The following is a 13,753-nucleotide window of genomic DNA, read 5'->3' as shown; positions in this document are numbered from 1 at the left end:
GCATCGACTTCCAGAATACCTGCTACCTTCCCAGGCATCATCCTCTGGGTTGGGTTTTAATGCTCATTTGCAGCCATAGTCTCGATAAGATTATAAGCCTCAGTATAGCTTTTGGCCCACAAGGCGCCTCCAGCTGCTGCATCGAGCATGGGCCGAGATTGGACCCCCAAACCATTATAGAAATCAATGATCACCATCCAATCGGGCATTCCATGATGTGGACACTTTCTCAACATTTCCTTGTAGCGTTCCCCAGCTTCACACATAGATTTTGTAGGTTGCTGTGCGAACTGAGTAAGAACACTCCTCATAGCAGCAGTCTTTGCCATTGGATAAAACTTCACCAGAAACTTTTGCGCAAGATCTTGCCAAGTAGTGATGGACCCAGCTGGTTCAGAATATAACCAGTCCTTAGCTTTGTCCCTCAGTGAGAATTGGAAAAGCCTCATCTTGATAGCCTCATCAGTCACGCCATTATATTTGAAAGTACTACAGATCTTGACAAAATTCCTTATGTGCATGTTGGGGTCTTCAGTCGCAGCTCCTCCAAAAGAAACAAAATTCTGCACCATTTGAATAGTGCCCGGCTTGATTTCAAAGGTGTTAGCTTGAATAGCCGGATGAAGAATGCTTGACTGAATGTCATTAATTTTAGGCCGAGAAAAGTGCATAAGAGCTGGATCGGCCGGAACAATACGATCACCCATGATTATTGGTTCTTTCTGCTCACTTCCTGAATCCGAATCTTCAAAATCTATCTTTTCCGGAATATCAAGAACTTCGTCTGTCTCCTCAGCTGTATCTAAAGTCCTCTTGCGAGTACGAGAACGAGTTTGCATAAACGCTCGCTAAAGTACCTAAAACACAACCGGAAACAATAAGTAACAAAAACATCTTAATCACTGAGTCCTAACGACCAATGATGGTAAGTACATAAACTAAACAAATACGCCGAGTCCCCGGCAGCGGCGCCAAAAACTTGTTAGGGCGAAAACACGCGCTAATAACACACACAAGTATACGCGTTCGCAAGTAATATAGAATACTTTCTAGTTCGTTCCCACAGAGACTCAGACTAATTATGTTCAATTAAACTCACTCACCAATGTATGATTACTTCTCAATGTTAAAACAATAACACTTAGAATTGTTAACTAATTATTAACTACAATTAACTACTAAAATTAAACACTTAACTAACACTTCGAATTAACAATATTAAAACACTCATGAGATCACAACTTCATTACTACTTCCTTCAATAGTCATTGTTATTACCCTTGGCATGCAATAGTGATGATATTAATCGAATAACACGAAACTGATAAAAGCCAACTTTCATTATACTAATACCATTCTACCAAACATCCACAATTAAGATAGAAGTTGAATAGACATCAATTATGTTGAGTCCCTATATGTCTACAGAAATTGACAATATAATGATTTAAGCACAAGTTATTCCTTTTGATTACACAGGGCGAATAAAACGGTTAGAGTTACCCACTAATCATGCAACATCATACATGAACCTATGCTAGCATGGCAAGTTCTAAATCTCGAGATCCACTGTCGCTTCACAAGAGATTAACATCCTATCTTATATGTTCGCGACGCACATAAGACGAATACGCACAACCAATACTAGATAACATACAATCATCACACACTAAGGTATTAAACAATTAACTAAAGAATTCCATAGTAAATCCGTTACGACCCCATGATCACGATTAGCCCATGATAGCACTTATGGTCATCATGGGTTCATATGAAAACATGATAAATAAACACAAGAGAATAATAACTAAACTAATTATATTAAACCAGAGTACGTCACAAGAGTAAATAGGTTCAAAGCAAGAAAACTAGCATCCAACATTACAATGAAATAAAAATTCACAAGAAAATATGCTTCCTCTTCGTTGCGGTGTGCTAAAACGGTCTTCTTCCTTATCTCCTTCTCTCCTTGCTTAATACAACGATCCAACCTTGTGAAAACGTCTCTGAATCTACTTATATAGAAGTCCCATAAAACTCAGATTACACAGAAGTTGTAAGCCAAACAGAAATAGAAGTCTAAAATAAATATTCTTTTTTTCCGACCCTGCGCGGCCGCTCAGTATAGCTAAGTGGGCGCTCAGCTTCCTGCGCGGCCGAGCACTCAGCTTCCTGCGCGGCCGCTCAGCATAGCTGAGCGGGCGCTCAGACCCCTACTGGAATTTTTCTGAGTTTGCTCCGTTTCTTCACTGTAATCCGCTTCTCTCTTCCCTCTCGCAATGCTAAACACTTGCCAAGGCTTATCCTTGATGATTACCCCCCCCCCCCGAAATGCAACTAATACCCTGAAATGCACAAACACTAGAAAAACGCATCAAATACACAAAATACTTGATTTCAAGACACCAATTTAAGCTATTTTAAGACGCTCTAAGTGGTATAAAATGCCACTTATCAGTCAACATCTAGCACAGTTATCCTCATTGGATTGAATAGTCACAGAAACATTTATATAACTATCAGAGTTTAGAAAATTCACATCAGACAACAATCAGCACTTAAGTAATTTTCAATTTAAGCACATAATACACAATGATAGTAATATCTGTAAATACTGATCATAAAGTCTGATGTATCAGAACATAAACTAAGCAGATTTAGAGAAAGAACATGAAACCATTCCAAGTTCATTTACCAATCTTATAAAAGTAGCTTCACACAGTGGTTTTGTGAAGAAATCTGCTAGTTGTTGATCTGTGGGAACAAAATGCAATTCCACTGTACCTTCATCGACATGTTCCCTTATGAAGTGGTACCTTATGCTAATGTGCTTTGTCATTGAGTGTTGAACTGGATTACCTGTCATAGCAATAGCACTTTGATTATCACAGTAAATAGGGATTTTAAAAAATTCTAACCCATAATCCAGTAACTGATTCTTCATCCAAAGAATCTGTGCACAACAGCTTCCTCTTCCATTTCTCCATTAAGAAAAGCACTTTTCACATCCATTTGAAAGACTTTAAACTTCTTGTGAGCAGCATAAGCCAAAAATATCCTTATGGCTTCCAATCTAGCAACTAGTGCAAATGTTTCATCATAATCAATTCCCTCCTATTGAGAGTATCCTTTTGCAACCAGCCTTGCTTTGTTCCTTGTAATTATGCCATCACTGTCAGTTCTGTTTCTGAACACCCAGTTTGTACCAACAACTGATCTGTTCCTTGGTCTTGGCACTAGGGTCCAGACTTTATTTCTTTCAAATTCATTTAACTCTTCCTGCATTGCTTGCACCCAATCAGCATCTTGAAGAGCTTCTTCCACTTTTTTTGGTTCAGTCTGAGAAAGAAAAGAATGATAAAGACATTCATTTGATGTAGCTGTACTAGTTCTGACACCTGCACTAGGATTTCCAATAATTAAGTCAGGTGTATGTGCTTTAGTCCACTTCCTTGCAGATGGAAGGTTTTCTCTAGAACTGGATGCTCCCCCATGATCCATGCTGTCTCCATCAACATTTTCTGATGCTCCCCCTGAAATTATGTTCTCTGAGTTGGATCCTTCATTATTTGAGTTTCCAGAAATATCTAAACATGAGTTTCCAGAATTATCAGAACTTGGCCCATTAGAACTTGAAGAGCCTGTTGTAGGTTCTGATGCTTCTTAAGATATGGTTGGATCTTCAGTATGCCCCCTGCACAGATGCATTTTCCTTAGGCGTAGTCACCACAGTTTCAATAACATCAGAGTTTAATCCATTAGAGTTTGCAGTATCAGGATTTACGGAATCAAAATTTAAAACTTCATTTTCGAATCTCAGCTGATCATGTTCATTGAAATCTTCAAGTCCAGTAATCTTCTTATCATCAAAAGAGACATTGATAGATTCCATGACAACCCTTGTTCTTAAATTGTAGACTCTGAAAGCTTTTATAGTAAGTGGATATCCAACAAAAATTCCTTCATCAGCTTTTAGATCAAATTTGGATAGCTGTTCGGGATGACTCTTAAGAACAAAACACTTGCATCTAAATACATGAAAATACTTCAGATTTGGCTTCTTTTTCTTCACCATCTCATATGGTGTCTTTCCATGCTTGTTGATAAGTGTTGCATTCTGAGTAAAACAAGCAGTCTGCACAGCTTCAGCCCAAAAGTAGGTTGGCAACTTTGCTTCATCAAGCATAGTTCGTGCAACTTCAATAAGAGTTCTATTCTTTCTTTCAACAACTCCATTTTGCTGTGGAGTTCCAGGAGCAGAAAATTCCTGCTTGATTCCTTGGTCTTTGCAGAACTCTTCCATGATCAAATTCTTGAACTCAGTGTCGTTATCACTTCTTATGATCTTCACAGAATCTTTGACCAATTTATCCAGTTGCTTGACATGATCAATCAAGATCATTGCAGTTTCACTTTTTATGTGCAAGAAATACACCCATGCGTATCTGGTGAACTCATCCACTATGACCATAGCATATTTCTTTTTTGCAATAGACATGACATTCACTGGACCAAATAGATCAACATGTAATAGGTGATAAGGCTCAAGAATTGATGATTCAGTCTTGCTCTTGAATGAAGATTTTCTTTGTTTTGCCTTCTGACATGAATCACAAAGACCATCAGGAGCAAATACTGATTTTGGAAATCCTCTCACAAGATCTTTCTTGACTAGTTCATTTATATTGTTGAAATTTAAATGAGAGAGTTTCTTGTGCCAATCCTAGCTTTCTTCAATTGATGCTCTACTAAACAGACAGATTGCAGAACCATCAATACTTATTGAAAGCTTGGCTTCATAAATGTTACCATGCATGTATCCTTTCTGAACAACTTTGCCTGTAGATTTGCTTATAACTTCACAGTGTTCTTCAAGAAATCCACGTGATAACCTCTGTCACAGATTTGACTCACACTCAGCAGATTGTGTTTAAGTCCTAAGACCAGAGCTACTTTTTCAATGATGACATTCCCAAGATTGATATTGCCATATCCCAGAGTTTTTCCAATTTTGCCATCTTCATAAAAAACACCTGGGCCAGCTTTCTCCACAAAGTCTGATAGCAGGGCTTTATTTCCAGTCATATGTCCTGAACATCCACTGTCCAGAACTAGGATGTTCTTCCTATTGCCCTGCAATTAAAAAGACCACTAATGATTAGTTTTAAGGACCCAGACTTGCTTGGATCCTTTGGCCTTTTTAAGTTTGTTAACATTTACAACGGATTTAGCATCAGAGTTTATGTTAACAGTTTTCTTATCAGAATTTGCAATATCAGACTTTGCATCAGAACTTATACTAGAAGGAATAATGCTAACTTTCTTTATAGAAGGTTTTATTTGATAATAATCATAGTACAAACTATGATATTCCTTACAAATATAAATGGAATGCCATAAACTACCACAATGAAAATAAGGATTTTGTGGCTTATATCTAACAGACTGACTCTTAACTCCTGATTTTGAAGGTAAGGAGTTTATATTCTTATTCTTCCTGCAAAAAGAAGCCAGATGGTTAGAAATTCCACAGTTGTGACATGTTTTTCTAGGAGCATTGGGAACAGGCTTATAATTGTTACTTTTGTTCACACCTTCCTTTCCATTACTATTTTTCCTAGGTGGTTTTACCTTGTTTACATTCTTAACATCTTTCAGCTTATGCTTAAGCTGCTTCTTAGTCATTAAGCCTATGTTAACTTCAGTTGGCTTATCCTGTTTAGGTTTGTCAGAAGTTATCTTCTCCTTAACTTCTGATTTCTCAATATCAGACTTTGCAGTTATAAACTTAACAGGATTTACCTTTGGTTTTTGTTTAACAACTATAGGCTCAGTTTCTACAGTTCCCTTACTATTCTTATCATCTCCATAACCTAAGCCCTCTTTCCAGTTTCCACTACTAAGAATATCCTGAGTTGCTTTACCAGAGTTAGTCCAAGTCCTGATAATCTCTCTTTCCTTTTCTAACTCATTTTTTAGAGATTCATTCATTTTTAACACTTCATCCCTAACATTAAAGACATCATCTCTATCTTTCCGAGTTTGATGGAACATGACTAACTCTTTTTCTAAATAATCATTCCTCTTTTTATAAGCAAGATTTTCAGAAGTTAATCTTTCACATGTTAAAGTTTGATCTTTATAACTAATGAACATGGTTTTAAGATATCTTCTCAACTTAGTAATATCATCAGTACGAAAGGCATAAGTAGTTTGAGGTACCTTTAAGTCAGCATCAGCATTTGCCATCAAGGCATAGTTTTCCTCATCCTCAGAATCTGAAACATCTAACCAGCTTTTCTTCTTTGTGACAAGAGCCTTGCTTTTGTCACTGTTCCCTTTCCTGCAATCTGGAGATATGTGGCCTTTCTCACCACAGTTGTAGCATTTAACATTTGAGTAATCTCCTCTGTCAGACTTTCCTCCTTTGCCTTCAGATTTTCTGAAACCTTTCTTTTCAGAACTTGCACCTTTCCTGGAAAACTTCTTTCCTCTTCTGAATTTCCTGTATGCAATCTTTGTGATTCCTTTCACCATAAGAGCACACAGTTTCATCATCTCCTCGTTATGGTCCATCTCAGGTATACTTTCAGTTTCTGAGTCATCATCACTATCAGAACTTGATGACTCAGTATCAGACTTTGTGATGAGAGCCTTTCCCTTGCCTTTCTTTGAGGTAGCAACTTTGGAACTTTCCTCCTCAGCAACAAAAGCAACTGTCCTTGACTTTCTTCCATTCCTCTTGCTTCTTTGTTCCATCTCAAGTTCATGAGTCTTGAGCATCCCATAAATTTCATCAAGAGTTGTTTCATCAAGATTATAGTTGTCTCTTATTATTGTGGCCTTCAAATCCCATCTTTCAGGAAGAGCTAATAGGAATTTAAGATTTGAATCTTCAATATCATACTCTTTGTCAACTAGTGACAAATCATTCAAGAGTTTGACAAATCTGTCATATAAATCAGTTAATGACTCATCAGGCTTTGAGTAAAAGTTCTCATACTCTTGAGTGAGTATTGTCTTCCTGTTCTTCTTGATTGAATCAGTTCCCTGACACCTTATTTCCAAAGCATCCCATATCTCTTTTGCAGTCTTGCAGTTAATTACCCTGTTTGACATGACATTATCAATGGCACTATGCAGCAAGTGTCTTACCTTTGCATCCTTTGCAATCAATGAGATATCTTCAGCAGTGTAATCACTTTTCTCCTTTGGTACAGACTTTGCTGGCTGACCTGCAACTTCCACACAAGTTTGGTTGGCATATGTGGTCCTTCATAAATCCTGTCGAGATATTCTGGATCTGTAGCTTCCAAAAACATAGCCATCTTCACTTTCCATATGGAATACTCAGAAGGTTTCAACATGGGAACTCTTATAGTCTCATATCGACTATGAGTTATGGTTTTTGGAGGTTCTTCAGTTTTGGTGGGCTTGGTTGGAGTTTCTTCTTCAGACATGATTGTTTTTGGATCTTAAACTGTTTGTGTGTTAACAGATAGCTCTGATACCACTTGTTAGGTCACACACACTGTAGAAGGGGGTTGAATATAGTGTTTAGCACAATCAAATCGATTATAAGAACTCAAGTAATAGAAAACATATTTTATTCAATACAATAAACTCTGTTACAATATGGAACTGTCCTCTCTCAGTGATGAACAAATTATCACGAGAGCTGCTAGAGTTACAAAGAATAATAACTTCGATAATCGTAACACTTTTAGTGTAAACTCTATGCATGTGTTTATATACTACATAGTTACAAGATAATCTTCTAATTGATATGGAATATAATTCTGCTTCCTAAAATATATCAACCAGTTATCTTTTCTTCCAAGTATTCTATTCTTCATAGAATTCCTTCTTCATGCATAATTCTTTTTATCTTAGTCTCTATCTTCTTTCCTTTCAATCAGCCGCCTGCCTTATCTGAAAGTCATCTTAAGTCCTGATATTATCTCCTGATAAATATCTTCTGATCACTTAAGTTCTGATAACTTAAGTTCTGATATCTTAAGTTCTGTCTTCAGTATAAGTGCTGATTTCCAGTTAAGTATTAATTTTGTCCTGTTAGGTAAGATCTGAAAACTAAACATAAATCATATTACACATGACATTATCAAATATATCTAACAGTGGATATCCAAAAAAAATTCCTTCATCAGCTTTTAGATCAAATTTTGACAGCTGTTCTGGATGAGTCTTAAGAATAAAACACTTACAACCAAATACATGAAAGTATTTCAGATTTGGCTTCTTTTTCTTCACCATCTCATATGGTGTTTTTCCATGCTTGTTTATGAGTGTAGCATTCTATGTAAAACAAGCAGTCTGCACAGCTTCAGCCCAAAAGTAGGTCAGTCCAATAATTTAATATTTTTAGCGGAATCAATAATCTTTATTATTTTGTTTTAGTCTGATCCTGCAAATTCAACTAACTATACGTAGTTCATTTTTATTTTGTATTTACGATTGGATGAATAGTATTATTTCGGCCCGACCCGAGTGAATAATATATATTATTTTGTTTAAACCAAAATCATTAGACATTATAATTCTATCGTGAATATTATCTATTTATGAGAGTTTTTTTATTTTAAATATTACTATAATTACGGTGACTAGACCGACTACCAACCAAACTTTCATTATTTCGTTTTTAATATGATAGTATAGATTATAATATAAAATCATCTATAGATGTTCATCATTCTTATATTATATGTATGGAGGCACTAATTATATTTTTAATTAGAATATAATAAATATTAATTTAAAATTCATGCGATGCATAGATAATTTTTAATATTATATAATTTTGGAATTTAATTTTAAGTGAAAATGTTAAGCTATAAAATTTATGTATTAGAAAATTTTAATAATATGATTTGATAATAATTTTAAATATACATGTGTATAATTTAGTGAATGTTATAATAAAATAATGATTGTCAAAACTTAATCAAGAAGACTCATAAAACTTATCGAGGAAGTCTCTCGAAACTTATCGAGGAAGACTTGCACAGCTTCTTAGAGAAGAAACTTAGTAATAAAGAATTGTAAAGCTTATTAAGGAAGACTTACGAAACTTACTAGTGATGAACTAGGATACTTATCAAAGAAGATTTAGATAGCTTCCTTAGTAATACTTGTCAATCAACCTCTATAAATAGGACCTTTAGTTATTGAAATCAGATATACTAAAATATATTGAAATACAATTTTCTCTTCAACTTTTATTCTCTCTATACATGCAATTATTAAGTTATTCATAATCAAGTAATTCAAAATTTACAACACGTTATTTACAACATGTTATCAAAACGAGTCTCTGCCAGCCGAGCCTTATTTTTACAAAAGAGGTACAACTTAATTTTTCTCGCAAAACCATGTCAACTCAAGCTTATTCCACAAAAGAGGTGTGACTTAATTTTGAAGGGTTTTTAGCACATAAACGCAACAAAAAACGTAAATTTAAATCTTAATCATAGAAACCCTCCGCAGGATCCATGCGAAAAATAATATTTAATTCGTAGTTTAGTATGTTTACCTTGAGAAGCTTTACGTTAATGGAAAGATGGAGGTCTTGAATGATCACCACGTAGCCCGTCGTTGGAACGATCTACGCCTTGAAGGTATCCACACGAATGATTGCCCGGAGGATGGGTGTGTACTAGCACGTTCTTGAGGCCGCCTTCTTGCTCTCTCTATCTCTCTTCAAGCTGCTAGGTTTTATGTTTTATCAAATAAAACGTGTAACCCTAATTCTATTAGCAAAAGATATTATATAGGCAAGAGCTAATGGGCCTCCAACCCTAAACTGAATTTTAGAGTTATTATTATTATTATATTCGAAATTCTAATTATTGTATTATTAAGTCTCACTTAATCATCCAATAACTTAATTTCGGATTTAATATTAAATTCGATTTTCCTATTTATTTAATTAATTAAGTCACACTTAATTAATAACAAATAATTTGAATTACTTACATTTAATTTAAATCCAAATTTAAATTAAATAATCCTCCAATCGTTCTTTGTGCGACCCCTTAGGTTATTATTATGTTGCCAACAATTTTAAATCTAATTTAAAATCATAAACAATGAGTGGCATCTAGTAATACATCATTGTTACTCAAGTAATAATAATTAAATCGGTGATCAATTAAACCTTTCGTGAATAATGTACAATGTAATATAATCCCTTTAGCCTTATATTATAGATCAAACTCGAGGCATGCATTGTGTCATCCTCTGTTAACGTTCAATCCTTCTTTCCTTGATCAATGAGTAAACTATTAAATAAATCAGTATTTGAGCACGACCATGCATTTTATAGTCTTACTCAATTAAGAGGCTAATAATATCACTCATTTAATAAAGGAGGGCTAAATCCCATCTAGATCATTCATATTTCTCATACGATTCATAATGTATCCAATGTCTACTTTTATTATTACCCGGTCAAGGATAACTTTTAATAGTATCAAAGTATATTAATTCTCGTATAGATATATAATGATTTCAGGTCAAAGGACCAATACATCATTATCACCGTGAGATTAACTTATGACACTATAAACATGTAGTATCTCACAACGGGTAAATCCAGCACCATGTATTTAATACATGTGCCTGTGTTTTGACTTTAGTATCACCATACCCATGATCAATGAGATATGATCATCAGCCAACAAACACACTAGTGTCAATGTATTTATTCCTTAACAATAATACTTGACTAGGGATCTTTAGGAATATCAATACTATTCTCATAATCTCATTTCTAAGTAACGTACTTAGAGATATAGATTTACATATCATATTCCAAGGACATTTATTAATCTAACATCTTATCACAGAAATTAAAGATATAATAAATTACTAAAGAATAAGCCATATAATCATAATTAATAATCCAAATGTTTCATAATATAAACATAATATTGTTGTCTCTAGGGCACAAATATTAAAAATCTCACACTTGCACTAGAGCCAATCACCCATGTATCTAATACCCATGGAACTAGTATGACCTTCGTGCTTTTGTTGCGACAAAGCCTTAGTCAGTGGGTCTGCAACATTATAATCAGTATCCACTTTACATATATGTATATCTCCTCTTTCATTAATCTCTCTAAGGAGGTGATATCTCTTAAGTATATGCTTTGCCCGTGAATGGGACCTTGGTTCTTTAGCCTGCGCGATGGCTCCATTATTATCACAGTAAAGATCAACTGGATCTGTGATCGATGGAACCACACCAAGTCCCGTTATGAATTTTCGTATCCAAACAGCCTCTTTGGCTACTTCACTGGCAACAATATACTCAGCTTCCATTATAGAATCAACTATTATCTCTTGCTTTGAACTCTTCCAGCTTACATCATCTCCATTAAGGCAAAACACAAAACCTGACTGAGATACTGAATCGTCTCTGTCTGTCTGAAAGCTGGCGTCAGTGTAACCCTTTACAACCAGCTTCTCATCTCCACCATACACCAAGAATGAATCTTTAGTTGTAACACCCCCAAATCCGGGGTCGGGGATTCGGGTTGTCACGAGTTCCATATCCCTTAACAACACTTAATCTTAACAATCACCCAATTACTGCGTACTGTGACCCCACAATATACACACACACATCGCAAGTTATAGTCTCAGAGATGAATACCCAAAATAATAACACAAGTCGTTTTATTCCACAATATTATGCCAATGCACCTTAAACAGGTTTCTGAATAAATTTACATTTCTTTGCCATTATTACAATTCATAATATACATATGTCTGGTACATTATTAGTTGAAAACTTAGCCTATTGGTAATTTCTACCTCAGCTACAGCGGCCTCAACGCTTCCAGAAAGCTGCGGAACGTTTCCTATCCGCTTGCGAATTGGGAGCTTGGTCCTGTTCATCTTATCTATCTGATGTTGTGTGATGAAAGAAGAAGCAAGGGTGAACAGCAAGCCCACCAAAATAATATGTATAATGATTAACAATATATGAGCCTTCTCATAGTACTCATGAAAGTCTTGGTCAAAAGAAATGAACCAAGTTGATATCTTAATGCGTTGAAGTCGCAAAATATTCAGTATATATATATACACATATACTTTTCAAAATATGGGAAGTCCTCTTCCATGCATAATACACACAGAGTTCCAGTGTATAACTGTATAAAAATATCGTTGCAAGGTGATCTCATATATCTAACCTTGTCTCAACATTTTTCTGAAAATCTTTGTCATGCATAAGATAATCATTTACTAGATATAAGTTTAAAAGATGAAGTTACAAGATACTCCAATATACTTATATCTTTTCCAAATACTACTTGAACTACCACCGTTCAAGTTATAATTAGTTTCAAAAGTTCATCACACTGATGAGACTACAAGATAAGACTTGAATAGATTCAATCTTTGAAATATTTTGAAGGAAATGAAGTTATGATATACTTCATTAAGTCCCGATATATATATACACCTATATATATACATACGTTTCCTGAAAACCTCTGTCATGTAAAGTATGAACATAATTGCAATATCCAATAAATTTGGAAAGGAAAGAATTTTGGCATAAACCTGATATCTTGCTGATCAGGCAAAGATACCAATAAGTAACCTTTTCTACTAGTAGATGGATGAATCCCCCACCGGTCAGCACCCTGGCCACATAAGGACCTTGTGCTGGACCGCCACCCGGCCTCTTATGCGTTGATGGACTGCCACTCAGCCACTTACACTTTGATAGACCGTACCCCGGCCTGTCGCTTATGCCGACTCAATTAGATGGGCTTACTTCCCGAACGTTGGGTAAGTAATCAATTCATTTGTTTTCTCAAAACAGCAACCACATTGCGAATGTAAAATGCACCATAGAGCTGGATCCCCCAGGTTTTGAGCGAGTATTTAAATCCCCTTTGAAAGGAAGATCTTAAATATAAAAAAATGAGTTTTGGGGTCCACTCTAACTTTAAAAATCATTTTGAAGACTCGAAAACATTTTTAAGAATGTTTGGAGTACTGCTGATTTATTAAAATAAATCAGTCCCGATATATTAGAAAATATCTGAATATTATTATTTAAATAATATTCTCATAAAGAATAATCTTTATAAAAATAATTGAAGTAGAAGTTTTAAAACTCTTACTTGAATGAAAATTAAATAATCAAAGATATACTTATACAAAAGTACTATCTTTATTTAAATAATCGAAAATAAGTTTGATTATCGAAACATTATTCTTTAATAAAATAAAGAATATATCTCAGCAAATAATCAGAGTCATAGATCCTCAAATGAATATTCAAATAATATTCAATAAATAAATTAAGCTGAGTCATAAGCCCTCGAATGAATATTCGAAATAATATTCAATAATAAAATAAAGGAGTCATAAGTCCTCGGATGAATATTCGAAATAATATTCAATAATAAAATAAATGAGTCATAAGTCCTCGGATGAATATTCGAAATAATATTCAATAATAAAATAAAGTTATCGAATAAACCTTATTCGATTAATAGTTTTGAAAACTATAACCATATATATATATAAATATATATATAAAATCTACTCGGGATCCTCGACTCCCGGTTTTAGAAAATGTTTTCACCTTTGGGTCCCTATACTAAGGGTATATGCAATTTACCGCTATTCCTTAGCATAGGTATTATCAACTGAACCAACAGATATATATGGCAAGAATACGAAACAGGCATGCATATGTACCATA

The 13,753-nt window shown here is 34.7% G+C and overlaps 1 non-coding gene across 1 annotated transcript; it reads left to right on the top strand.

The window, feature by feature from the left end:
• Nucleotides 1-207: 207 nt before the first annotated feature.
• On the top strand, nt 208-314 carry LOC141694384 (small nucleolar RNA R71). Its single transcript, XR_012563697.1, has one exon. It is a non-coding gene; the product is annotated as a small nucleolar RNA R71 (small nucleolar RNA).
• Nucleotides 315-13,753: the final 13,439 nt, after the last annotated feature.

The sequence above is a fragment of the Apium graveolens genome, chromosome 10 (assembly GCF_009905375.1).
Source record: "Apium graveolens cultivar Ventura chromosome 10, ASM990537v1, whole genome shotgun sequence".
NCBI classification, from domain to species: Eukaryota; Viridiplantae; Streptophyta; class Magnoliopsida; order Apiales; family Apiaceae; genus Apium; species Apium graveolens.
The sequence above is the reverse complement of the archived record's forward strand: the minus strand, read 5'-3'. Positions and strand labels throughout refer to the sequence as shown.